Source organism: Callithrix jacchus, chromosome 13 (genome assembly GCF_049354715.1).
Source record: "Callithrix jacchus isolate 240 chromosome 13, calJac240_pri, whole genome shotgun sequence".
Lineage (NCBI taxonomy): Eukaryota > Metazoa > Chordata > Mammalia > Primates > Cebidae > Callithrix > Callithrix jacchus.
The window spans coordinates 60,001,400-60,013,302 of NC_133514.1; the positions used below are offsets into that span (position 1 = coordinate 60,001,400).

At 44.0% G+C, this 11,903-nt stretch overlaps 1 protein-coding gene and 1 pseudogene across 31 annotated transcripts in view; both read left to right on the top strand.

The window, feature by feature from the left end:
• The window catches only part of DLGAP1 (DLG associated protein 1), a 1,035,773-nt gene that overhangs the window by 1,003,481 nt on the left and 20,389 nt on the right, over nt 1-11,903 (top strand). The gene's annotated exons all lie outside the window — the stretch shown is intronic.
• On the top strand, nt 6,560-6,631 carry LOC128929511 (U4 spliceosomal RNA; annotated as a pseudogene).

Consider the following 11,903-nt stretch of genomic DNA (forward strand, 5'->3'; position numbering starts at 1 on the left):
AGTGAGGTTTCCTCCAAGCCAAGACAGCTGACAGAATGCTTGTTCCCGTAGCACTTGAAGTAAAATGATAGGAGCTCTTCTCAGACAATGAAGCCCTTGTGTGAAACAGCTGTCTCAGGGAGATGGCTCAGTGCTCTTTGACAGTGGCTTGTATGTTACATAGATACGTCTGGTATTATCTAACCCGGGATGAAATGACCAGATGGAGCTGAATGCCTCCAACTAGGAATGCAGTCTACCACCGTGGGGAAAGAACATAGGCTCAGGTTTCTATGGCCTTAAGATGAAATGCCGGTGATTGCACACGGAAATCTGTCTTTGCCTTCTGAATTGTAGACAACTAATATGTGGAATTTTCAGGCTTTATCGGAAACGAACTGATAAACCTAGGGCATGTGCTGGAGGCAGATTAATTTTTTCTCTTTAATTTTGCCTGGTAATAGCATCCTAGCTAGTGAAACTTGGCCTTCAGTCCCCCAGAAGGCTTGGGAGTCTTGGCAGCAGATGTGGGGCTGATAATGACACCTGAAATGGGGTTTGCCTGGTTCAGGTTTGGTTATGGAAGCTGTGCACAGTCATTATCGTGACAGTCTATTGGTGCCATCACCAGGTTTATCTGCCTGGGATTGCCTCTGCTGTGTCTGTGCAGCCTTTGAAACAGTGGGTGGGTGGCAGACAAAGCTTCATCTGTGAGTTGTGCAATTCATCTTCCTCCAGCCCATGTGTGTTTCTAAGTTGGGAGCAGTGGCTGCATCCTAGCCTACCTCCTTTCTGTTTTATTTTCATCTGACTCTTGCAGTGAACCCTCCAAAGGTCCCTCCCACTCCACCACACACACAGATACACACACTTGCATGCCTTTTTTTGTAAGCTCCAGACAACCTGAAATTAGTGACCACAGAGGAAGTGGCGGTAATGAAAAGAAAATCGGCTGTAATGTGCCATATGTTTAACCTTGAGAACGTGACATTCATGCCACTTTGCACAGCACTGGTGCCAGAAGGATATCAGAGACCATCCTTTTGTAGATATGCTTCTTAGGGGTGGTGTCTCCCAGCTCAGGAGGGCACTAAGGCATGAAGAGGTGAAGTGACATGGTTAATCGGGGGCAGAACCGAGCCTGGAAACAGATCTGTTCCTAAACCAGTGGTGTTCCTGTGATTCCAGAGACGGCAGAGAGAGGAACTGGCTCACGGAGCAAGATCTCCTATCATTTTCTCCAATAACTATTTCTGTGAAATAGAAATGCAGTGGACTGGCTGGGCACAGTGGCTCATGCCTATAATCCCAGCCCTCTGGGATGCCGATGCAGGCACATCGTGAGGTCAGGAGTTTGAGACCAGCCTGGCCAACATGATGAAACTCCGTCTCTACTAAAAATATAAAAATTAGCAGGGCGTGGTGGCACATGCCTGTAATCCCAGCTACTTGGGAGGCTGAGGCAGGAGAATTGCCTGAACCCAGGAGGTGGAGGTTGCAGTGAGTGGAGATTGTGCCACTGCACTCCAGCCTGGGTGACAAGAGTGAGACTCCATCTCGAAAAATAAATAAATAGTAACTAAGTAAATAAATAAATGCAATGTATTTCAAATATAATCTACAGGTTTTTTTTTCATTTAGATTATCTAGGGAAACATCAACTCATTTCATTTCATCCAACTTTCAAAGGCTCAGACTGTCTTTATCTATGTGATGTATATGATGTTACCGTTTCATAGCTGATATAAGTCAAAATATGGATCCAGAGAATGACCACCTTCTATAAGTAAGACTCTTGGAGGAGTGGAGGGGTTGGGACTGGGGAAAAATTTTTTTTAATTAGCTGAATTTTTTAAAAACTTGCTCTTTAAAAACAAAAATTTTTTTGTCCCAGAACATTATGGAAACTCTGGTGTTAGTCTATGGGAAAACTTCTACTAGAGAATCCATTCTTTATTCATTAGCCAAGTTTCAGCTAAAAACAAAACAAAACAAAAAAAGCACTGTTGTGCAATGCAGAACAGCAACTGCCAGTCGGGAATGGAACAGCTCCACGTTTTCTATGGAGACGTTTTGTTGACAGCAGCTCTGGATCACAAGTGTGTCTAAGAAGCAGCTGCTGGGCAGTAGGTTGGGGAAATTTTTGCCACAAGGACACACTTGTAAATGAGAATGTCTCCACATGGATAATCCCAATGCTGTGAAATCACACAGACTCAGACTGACAAATCCACAACTGTTGTTTATTTATTTATTTATTGAGACGGGATCTCACAATGTTGCCCAGGCTGGTCTCAAACTCCTAGGTTCAAGCGATCTACCTGCCTCAGCTGCTCAAAGTGCTGGGATTACAGGCAAGAGCCACCGTGCCTACCTGACTTTATTTTTTTGAAATAAATTTTGTGCATATTTGAGGTTTACATGGTGCTATAGGATACATATAGATAGTAAGTTGGTTACTATTGTGAAGCAAATTAACATACCTGTCATCTCACATAGTTACCTTTCTTGTGAAAGAGCAGCTAAAATCTACTTATTCCACAAGATGCCCTATACAAGATAATTTTATTAGCTATAGTCTTCGTGCTGTGCATTAGATCTCTAGACTTGTCTCTCTACGTAGCTCCTACTTTGTAACCTTTGACATACATCTCCCCAGTTCTTCCCCCTGTGTAACCACTACTTCATTCTCTATGTACATTAATCTTTTTTCTTTTTTTTTTTTTTGAAACAGAGCCTAGCTCTGTTGTCAGGCTGGAGTGCCATGACGCGATCTCAGCTCACTGCAACCTCCGCCTCCTGGGTTCAAGTGATTCTCTTGCATCAGCTTCTCGAGTAGCTGGGATTACAGGCACACGCCACCACACCCAGATAATTTTTGTATTTTTAATAGAGATGGGGTTTCACCATGTTGGCCAGGATGGTCTTGATCTCCTGACCTCATGATCCGCCCACCTCAGACTTCCAAAGTGTTGGAATTACAGATGTGAGCCACCACACTCAGCCATTATTTTTTCAATTCCAATATAAATGAGATAATGCAGCACTGTTCTTTCTATATCTGGCTTATTTTACTATATCCTCCAATCCATCTGTGCTATGGCAAATGGCAGGAGCTCTTTCTTTTTTAAGATTGAATAATATTCACCATATATCTATATATCACATTTTCTTCTTGATTTGTCACCTAGGCTGGAGTGCAGTGGTGTGATGATAGCTCACTGAAGCCTCATCATCCCAGGCTCAATCAGTTCTCCCACCTCAGTTTCCTGAGTAGTTAGGACCACAGGTGTGGGCCATCAGACCCAGCCAAATTTTTAAAAACTTATTATCTGTGGAGACAAGATCTCACTATGTTGCTTGGGCTGGCTGGTCTCAAACCCCTGGGCTCAAGCAATCCTCCTGCCTTGCTCTCCCAAAGTGCTGGGATCGCAGACAAGAGTGACTGCACCTAGCCTCATGTTATGTCTTCCTTAGAGAAATGTCTGTTCAGATCTTTTGCCCATTTTTGTTTCTTCTGGTTTTGTTTGTTTATTTTTTTTGTTTTGTCTTGTTCAAACCCTGTGGGAAGGGTCTTTGCTCATTTTTAAATGGAGTTATTTGGGGCTATTTGCTTTTCTGCTAGTGAGTTGTAAGAGTTCTTCATTAATTTCGGATTTATAGCCTGAAAACTTTATTGATTATGCAGTTTGCAAATACTTTTTCCCAAGTTGTAGGTTGCTTTTTAATTTTTTAATTTTTTTAATTTTTGGGGTGGGGGTGGGGGGATGGATTCTTGCTCTGTTGCCCAGGCTGGAGAGCAGTGGTGGGATCTTGGCTCACTGCAAACTCTGTCTCCCAGATTCATGTGATTCTCCTGCCTCAGCCTCCTGAGTAGCTGGAATTACAGGCACGCACCATCATGCCTGGCTAATTTCTTTTTCCTTTTTTTTTTTTTTGTATTTTTCAGTAGAAACGGGGTTTCACCATGTTGGCCAGGCTTGTCGTTAACTCCTGACCTCAGGTGATCCACTTGCCTCAGCCTCCCAAAGTCCTGGGATTACAGGCATGAGCCACTGTGCCTGGCCTGACTTCTTATTTTGTTGATTGTTTCCTTTGCTAACAGAAGCTTTTTAATTTCATGCAGTCTCATTTATTTATTTTTGCTTTCGTAGCCCAAGCTTTTGGTGCAATATCTAAAATGTTATTGCCAAGGCCAGTGTCAAGGAACCTTTCCCTTTTGTTTTCTTCTGGGAGTTGTGTGGTTTCTGGTCCTTCACTTAGGTCTTTAATTTATTTTGAGGGCCAGGCACGGTGGCTCAAGCCTGTAATCCCAGCATGTTGGGAGACCGAGGCGGGTGGATCATGAGGTCAAGAGATCGAGACCATCCTGGTCAACATGGTGAAACCCCGTCTCTACTAAAAATACAAAAAATTAGCTGGGCATGGTGGCGCGTGCCTGTAATCCCAGCTGCTCGGGAGGCTGAGGCAGGAGAATTGCCTGAATCCAGGAGGCGGAGGTTGTGGTGAGCCGAGGTCACGCCATTGCACTGCAGCCTGGATAACAAGAGCGAAACTCAGTCTCAAAAAAAAAAATTTATTTTGAATTGATTTTTGTGTATGGTGTAAGAAAAGGGGTCAATTTGATTCTTTTACCTATGGAACTACAGTTTTCCCAGCACTATTTATGGAAAAGTGCTGTATCCTTTTCCCACTGTATCCTTATGGTGCCCTTGTCAAATATTAGTTGACTGCGACTGGACGTGGTGGCTCACATCTGTAATTCCAGCACTTTGGGAGGCCGAGGCTGGCGGATCACCTGAGGTCAGGAGTTCAAGACCAGCCTGGCCAACATAGTAAAACCCCATCTCTACTAAAAATACAAAAAATAGCAAGGTGTGGTGGTGGGCACCTGCAATCCAAGCTACTTGGGAAGCTGAGGCAGGAGAATCACTTGAACCCAGGAGGTGAAGGTTGCAGTGAGCCAGGATCATGCTACTGCACTCCAGCCTGGGTGACAGAGTAAGACTGGGTGACAGAGTAAGACTCAGTCTCAAAAAAAAAAAAAAAAAACAATTAGTTGACTGCATGTGAATTTAAAGAAAGTGAATGGACCCACTTTTAAAATTTCCTTTCTGTTTCTTCACCCCGAAAGTCTATAACATTGAGGGAAAAAAAGCCAGGTGGGAGGCCAGGTGCAGCAGCTCATACCTGTAATTCCAGCACTTTGAGAGGTCGAGGTGGGTGGATCACTTAAGGTCAGGAGTTCGAGACCAGCCTGCCCCCATGGTGAAACCCTGTCTCAACTAAAAATACAAAAATTAGCCAGGCATGGTAGCAGGCACCTGTAATCCCAGCTACTTGGGAGGCTGAGGCAGGAGAATGGCTTGGACCTGGGAGGCGAAGGTTGCAGTCAGCCAAGATCACACTACTAGAGAAAGACTGTCTCAAAAAAAAAGCAGGTGGGTAAAAAGAAGGCAAAACTTGAGAATAAGGAAATATAATTCACCCACAAACACAACTCAACTTATCCTAGATGGTGTGACTTTTCCAGCCTAGTCACACAAATATCATGACAAACAGCAATGCAAGAGGAATGAGCCACCGTGCCCAGCTGAATGCTCAAGGATTAGGATATCGCAGGTAGTTTGTTTTTCTGGTGATAGGGTCTGTAAATAACTCAGTTAATTTCAAAACACATTCCTTCAGTGGGGATATCAGGAGTTACATGGGCACAGTCTATGCCATCAAAGAGTTCACAGTCTGGTTGGAAATCAGACATATTAAGAGAACATGTTGCAAAGAATGAGAAAAAGGCAGACAGCTATGTAGGGGAATTTTAGGAGCAGTGAGGAAAGAGAGGTGAAAGAAGGTAAGGCTTTCTGGCAAGGTGCACCTAAGCTGAATCACAACAGTGGAGACTTTGCCAGACACAGGGAGAGAGGCTTGCCTAGGGCACCAAGGGGAGGAGACAGTCTCAGCTTAGCACTTGGTGTGAAGAAGACGCTCAGGAGAGAAAGACCTTGGGGATAGGGGAAGCTGTGGGCGCCTGGAGCACAGAGGGAGTCTGCAGAGAGAAACTAGACAGCTTGGCCTGTACCTGCTCTGCTGGAAAAGGCTTGGGGCTTATCCCATGGAGCGGGAGAACCAAGGAGAAGTTGTTAGCATGAGCTCATGCCTGTAATCCCAGAACTTTGGGAGGCCAAGGCGTGTGGATCATGAGGTCAGGAGTTCAAGATCAGCCTGGCCAAGATGCTGAAACTCCATCTCTACTAAAAATACAAAAATTAGCTAGGTGTGGTGGCAGGTGCCTGTAATCCCAGACACATGGGAGGCTGAGGCAGAGAACTGCTTGAATCCGGGAGGCAGCGGTTGCAGTGAGCTGAGATCGTACCACTGCACTCCAGTCTGGGCAATACAGCAATACTTCATCTTAAAAAAAAAAAAAGTTGTCAGCATGAGAGTTAAATGAAATAAGAAAACCCTCTAGTTCCCTTAATGAAGCCAAACCTCCAAGAATGGCAAAGGATGGAGAACATTTACACTATGGATGGATTGATCAAGCCTTGTACCCCTATGTGTAATCAACAAGGGAATCCCCAGCTTTGTGCAGTGGCAGTAGCACAGCCAATGAGGTTTATCTTAGGCACGATTATTGCTAATTGAAACCAAGGGAATCCTGAAGGGAACACGGATCTGGGGAAACAGGAGGTGTCGAGCTAGTGGTTAGACATGCTCCTCTAAAGCATCTAGGGGCAGAACACAGTGGAGTCCAAAATTCGAGAAAAGACAATGAGGGAAGTGAGTGGAGAAGTGAGTCGGGATTACATTTTGCATTCAACATTTATAAGGCTGAGTGAGAAAATGTCCACCAAGCACAGGGAAGGCAACATCAGGAAAGGGCAGAGTGAGCCAGAGAGTGTTGTTGGGAGACCCAAGAGATCTGAGTTTCCTCTGTGCCAAAGGCAGAGTCCAGAAGGTGAGGAGGGTGGAGACTGCTGGGCTGCAGGGGGAGGAAACAATAAAGAACAGAAGAAATAAAAGAGCAAAGGCATGCCACTTTTGGAGAATCAGGGGTTTAAAGGGAATGTGTTAGTTTGCTAGGGCTGCCATAATGAAGTACCCATGAGGCAGGAATTAATATTTTCTCAGTTTTGGAGGCTGGAAGGCCGGGATCAAGGGGCTGATTTCCCTTGAGCTTGCTCTCCTTGGCTTGCAGACTGCACCCTCTCCCTGAGTCTCCGTTACGTGTGTGTCTGTGTTCTCATCTCCAATTCTTTTTCTTTTTTTTTTTTTTTAAGATGGAGTGTCACTCTATAGCTCAGGCTTGGGTGCAGTGGTGTGATCTAAGCTCACTGCAACCTCTGTCTCCTGGGTTTAAGTGATTCTTCTGCCTCAGCCTCCCCTCCCAAGTAGCTGGGATTACAGGCACGCACCACCATACCTGGCTAATTTTTCTATTTTTTCTATTTTTAGTAGAGATGGGGTTTCACCATTTTGGCCAGGCTGGTAGAATTCCTGAACTCAGGTGATCCACCCATCTCGGGCCCCCACAAAGTGCTCAGATTACAGTCGTGAGCCACTGCACCTGGCCCTCATCTCCAATCCTTAAAAGGACATCAGTGATAGTGGATTACAGCCCGTGGGAATGACCTCATTGTAACTTAATCACCTCTTTAGCCTGTCTCCAAACAGAGTCACATTCTGAGGTACTGGAGGTTAAGATTTCTATGTGTAAATTTTAGGAAAATGCAATTCAGCCAATAACAGGGGAGAGGAGAAATTTTATGTTAGCTAGAGGGGCCCGTGACGTTGGGAGGCATTGCCCCACTTAGAACGAGAAAGACTTGCGGTTGCTGCCAGACATCTCAGGCAAGGCACTGGCAGAAGGAGCTGAGAGAGAAACTGGCTCACACAGCACGGCCTCAGGGAAGCAGGGAGGGAATCAGACCAAGGACGCATGCAGACGGGAAGAGTGGATGTAGAGAAGACATTTGGGCATGGAGAGAGGTTTAGGGGGACTGGTCGGGGAGGAATATTAGGAGAGGCAGAACACTGACAGTATTTATCTTAGTTGTTTGTGCTGCTCCAACAAAATACCAAAGACTGGGCAATTTATTTTATTTTATTTTACTTTAAGCTCCGGGAGGCATGTGCTGAACGTGCAGGTTTGTTACATAGGTGTATATGTGCCATGGTGGTTTGCTGCGTCCATCACCCCCGTCATCTAGGTTTTAAGTCCCGCATGCATTAGGTATTTGTCCTAATGCTCAAGACTGGGTAATTTTTAAAAAATAGAAATTTATTTCTCATTGCTCTATTTGCTGAGAAGTCCAAGGTCAAAGTGTCAGCAGGTTGTATGTCTGGTGAGGGCTGCCCTCTGCTTCCAATATGGTGCCTGCTGCTGCATCCTCCAGAGGTAACAGATCCTGTGTCCTTGTGTGGCAGAAGAGTCAGAAGGGCAAGAGGCGGTCCCCTCACCTTCAAGTCCTTTGATAAAGGCACCAACTAAATTCATGAGGGCAGAGGTCTCATGACTTAATCACCTCCCAAATGCCCCACCTCTTATTGTTGTTGCACTGGGGATTCAGTTTCAACATACGTTTTGGAGGAGACACTATCATCCGAACCACAGCAGTGTTCATGCCTGATTCCCTCCATTTTCATCTCAGAGAAGGCAAGGTTGTTGTTGAAGATGAGGGAATAGAGGCTGAAGTTGAGAATGGATAAGATTCAGGAAATTAGGATTAGAGAAGGAGGTAACCAAACACATCACTAATGGGTTAATGGGCAACAGTGAAATATCAGCCAAGTTTGGAGACCATCGATTTATGGTGTGAAGTCACATGGCTAAGCACTATCTGGAAAATAGGGTGGAAATATAGCTATACGGGCTAGCAGGGTTTATCTGCCATCATCTCTGTACCTGGGGGTGGATCTTGTTTTGCTGTAGAAGCTGCCATTCTTGAGGAGGGCTCTGACCCTTCATTTTGCGGAGTCTGTTTTCAGAGCAAAGCTCTGATTGAATGGTCTAGTGTCCAGTGTGCTTTAAGGTCCTGTCTCCTCTGTGTGACTGTGTCACCCAGTAGCCAGTTGGCCACTGTTCTAGCTCTGATAGTTGGGGGAAACTGTGCTAGATTATACAAAGAGGCACTCAAATCTGAGCCCCTGAAAAATTGTTATGGATTCCTTATACACATAGAAAAAGAAATTATTCACCACTCAGTGACACTTGTGAAAATCTGCCTAAATAAAAGCCAGCAAAAAAGAAGGACATTAAATTAGTCCACACTACTGGAGAGAGAAGCTGGAGTGTGAAGATGAGCAAGAGAAATCATGTCCTTTTTTGGATACTGCCATGTTCTAGGTAAATGCCCAGGGACTAAAGAATGTAGATCTGTTATAGGAGTTATAATTCCTACTACATTCTCACGTTTACCTATATTGTTTCCTTAAGGAATCTGCAATGCTATGAAGATGGTATTATACCATTAAAGGAAAAAGATTCTGAGTCTGATAGACTTTCCCATGATCAATAGCTGGCAATTGGTGAGCTAATTGTTCCTGACCCCACGCCTACACTCTTCCCCCACACAGGCACACCGTATATTATTGGCACTGCTTTATAGTGCTTTGAAAGTATTGCTTTTTTTTTTTTTTAACAAATTGAAGGTTTGTGGCAACCCTGAGTTGACCAAGTCTATCAGCACCATCTTTCCAAAAGCATATGCTCATTTTGTATTTTTGTGTCACAGCTTGGTAATTCTCATAATATTTCAATATTTCATTATTATATATCTGCTATAGTGATCTGTGATCAGTGACCCTTCACGTTACTATTTAATTGTTTTGGAGCACCATGAACCGTGCTCTTATAAGACAGTGAACTTAATCAGTAAATGGTGTATATGTTCTGACTGCTCCACTGACCCGCAGTTCCCCTGTCTCTCTCCCTCTCCTAGAGCTGTCCTATGCCTTGAGTCACAATAATATTGAAATTAGGCCAGTTAATAACCCAATAATGGCCTCTACGTGTTCAAGTGAAGAGTTGCAAGTCTCTCCTTTTAATCAAAAGCAATAAATGATTAAGCTTAGTGAGGAAGCATGTCAAAAGGCAAAATAAGCCAGAAGCTAGGTGTTTGTGCCAAATAGTTAGCCAAGTTGTGAATGCAAAGGAAAACTTTTTGAAGTTAAAAGTGCTACCCAAGTGAACATACAAATGATAAGGAAGAGAAACAGCCTTTTTGTTGATATGAGTGACGTTTGAGTGGTCTGGATAGAAGATCAAACCAGGCACAACATTCCCTTAAGCCAAAGCTTAATCAGACAGAGCAACACTGTGACGCTCTTCAATTCTGTGAAAGCTGAGAGAGGCCAGGAAGCTAAAGAAGAAAAGTTTGAAGCTGGCAAATGTTGGCTCATGAAGTTTAAAGAAAGAAGCTGTCACTATAACATAAACACGTAAGGTGAATTCCGAGTGCTGATGGAGAAGCTGTAGTAAGTTATCTGGAAGATCTAGCTAAGACCATTGATGAAGATGATTACACTAAACAACAGATTTTCAATGTAGACAAAACAGCCTTCTATTGGAAGAAGATGCCATTTAGGCCTTTCACAGCTTCAAAGGACAGGCTCACTCTTGTTAGGGGCTCAGGCAGCTGGTGACATGAAGTGGAAGCCAATGCTCTTTTACCATTCTGAAAAGCCTAGGACCCTTAAAAATTATGCTAAATTTGGCCGGGTGGGGTGGCTCACACCTGTAATCCCAGCACTTTGGGAGGCCGAGGCAGGTGGATCACGAGGTCAAGAGATCGAGACCATCCTGGTCAACATGGTGAAACCCCGTCTCTACTAAAAATACAAAAAATTAGCTGGGCATGGTGGCGCATGCCTGTAATCCCATCTACTCAGGAGGCTGAGGCAGGAGAATTGCCTGAACCCAGGAAGCGGAGGTTGCAGTGAGCCAAGATCGCGCCATTGCACTCCAACCTATAACAAGAGCGAAACTCTGTCTCAAAAAAAAAAATATGCTAAATTTGTGTGCTCTTATAACGGGTGCTCTATAAGTAGAACAACAGAGCCTAGATGAGAGTGTCTCTGTTTATAGCATGGTTTACTGAACACTTTAAGCCCACTGTTGAGACCTATGGCTCAGAAAAAAAGATTTCTTCTAAAATATTGTTGCTCATTGACAATACACCTAGTCACCCAAGAGCTTTGATAGAGATTTCAAGAAGATGAATGTTGTTTTCATGTCTGCAAACATGACATCTGATTTGGTTTAGCTGTGTCCCCACCCAATTCTCATCTTGAATTGTAGCTCTCATGATTCCCACGTGTTGTGGGAGGGACCTGGTGGGAGATACTTGAATCATGGGGGTGGTTTTCCCCATACTGTTCACGTGGTAGTGAATATGTCTCACAAGATCTGATGATTTTATAAGGGGTTTCCCCTTTCACTTGCCTATCATCATTCTCTCTTGTCTACCGCCATGTAAGATGTGACTTTCACCTTCCACCATGACTGAGGCTTCTTCAGCCAGGTGGAATCGTGAGTCCATTAAGTGTCTCTCCTTTATAAATTACCCAATCTCAGGTATGTCTTTATCAGCAGCATGAAATAGATGAATACAACATTCATTCTGCAGCCTGTGGATCAAAGAGTCATTTTGACTTGCAAGTCTTCTTAGTTAAAAATACATTCCATAAGGCTATATCTGCCATAGACAGTGGTTCCTCTGATGGACCTGGGCAAAGTCCATCGAAAACCTTCTGGAGGACTATTTGTAATCCAAAGGATAAATGCTTGAGGGGATGGATACCCCATTCTCCTTGATGTGCTTATCTCACATTGCATGGCTGTATCAAAACATCTCATGTGCCCCCTAAATATATACACCATGTACCCACAAACATTTAAAAAAGTAATTTAAAAATTAAAAACA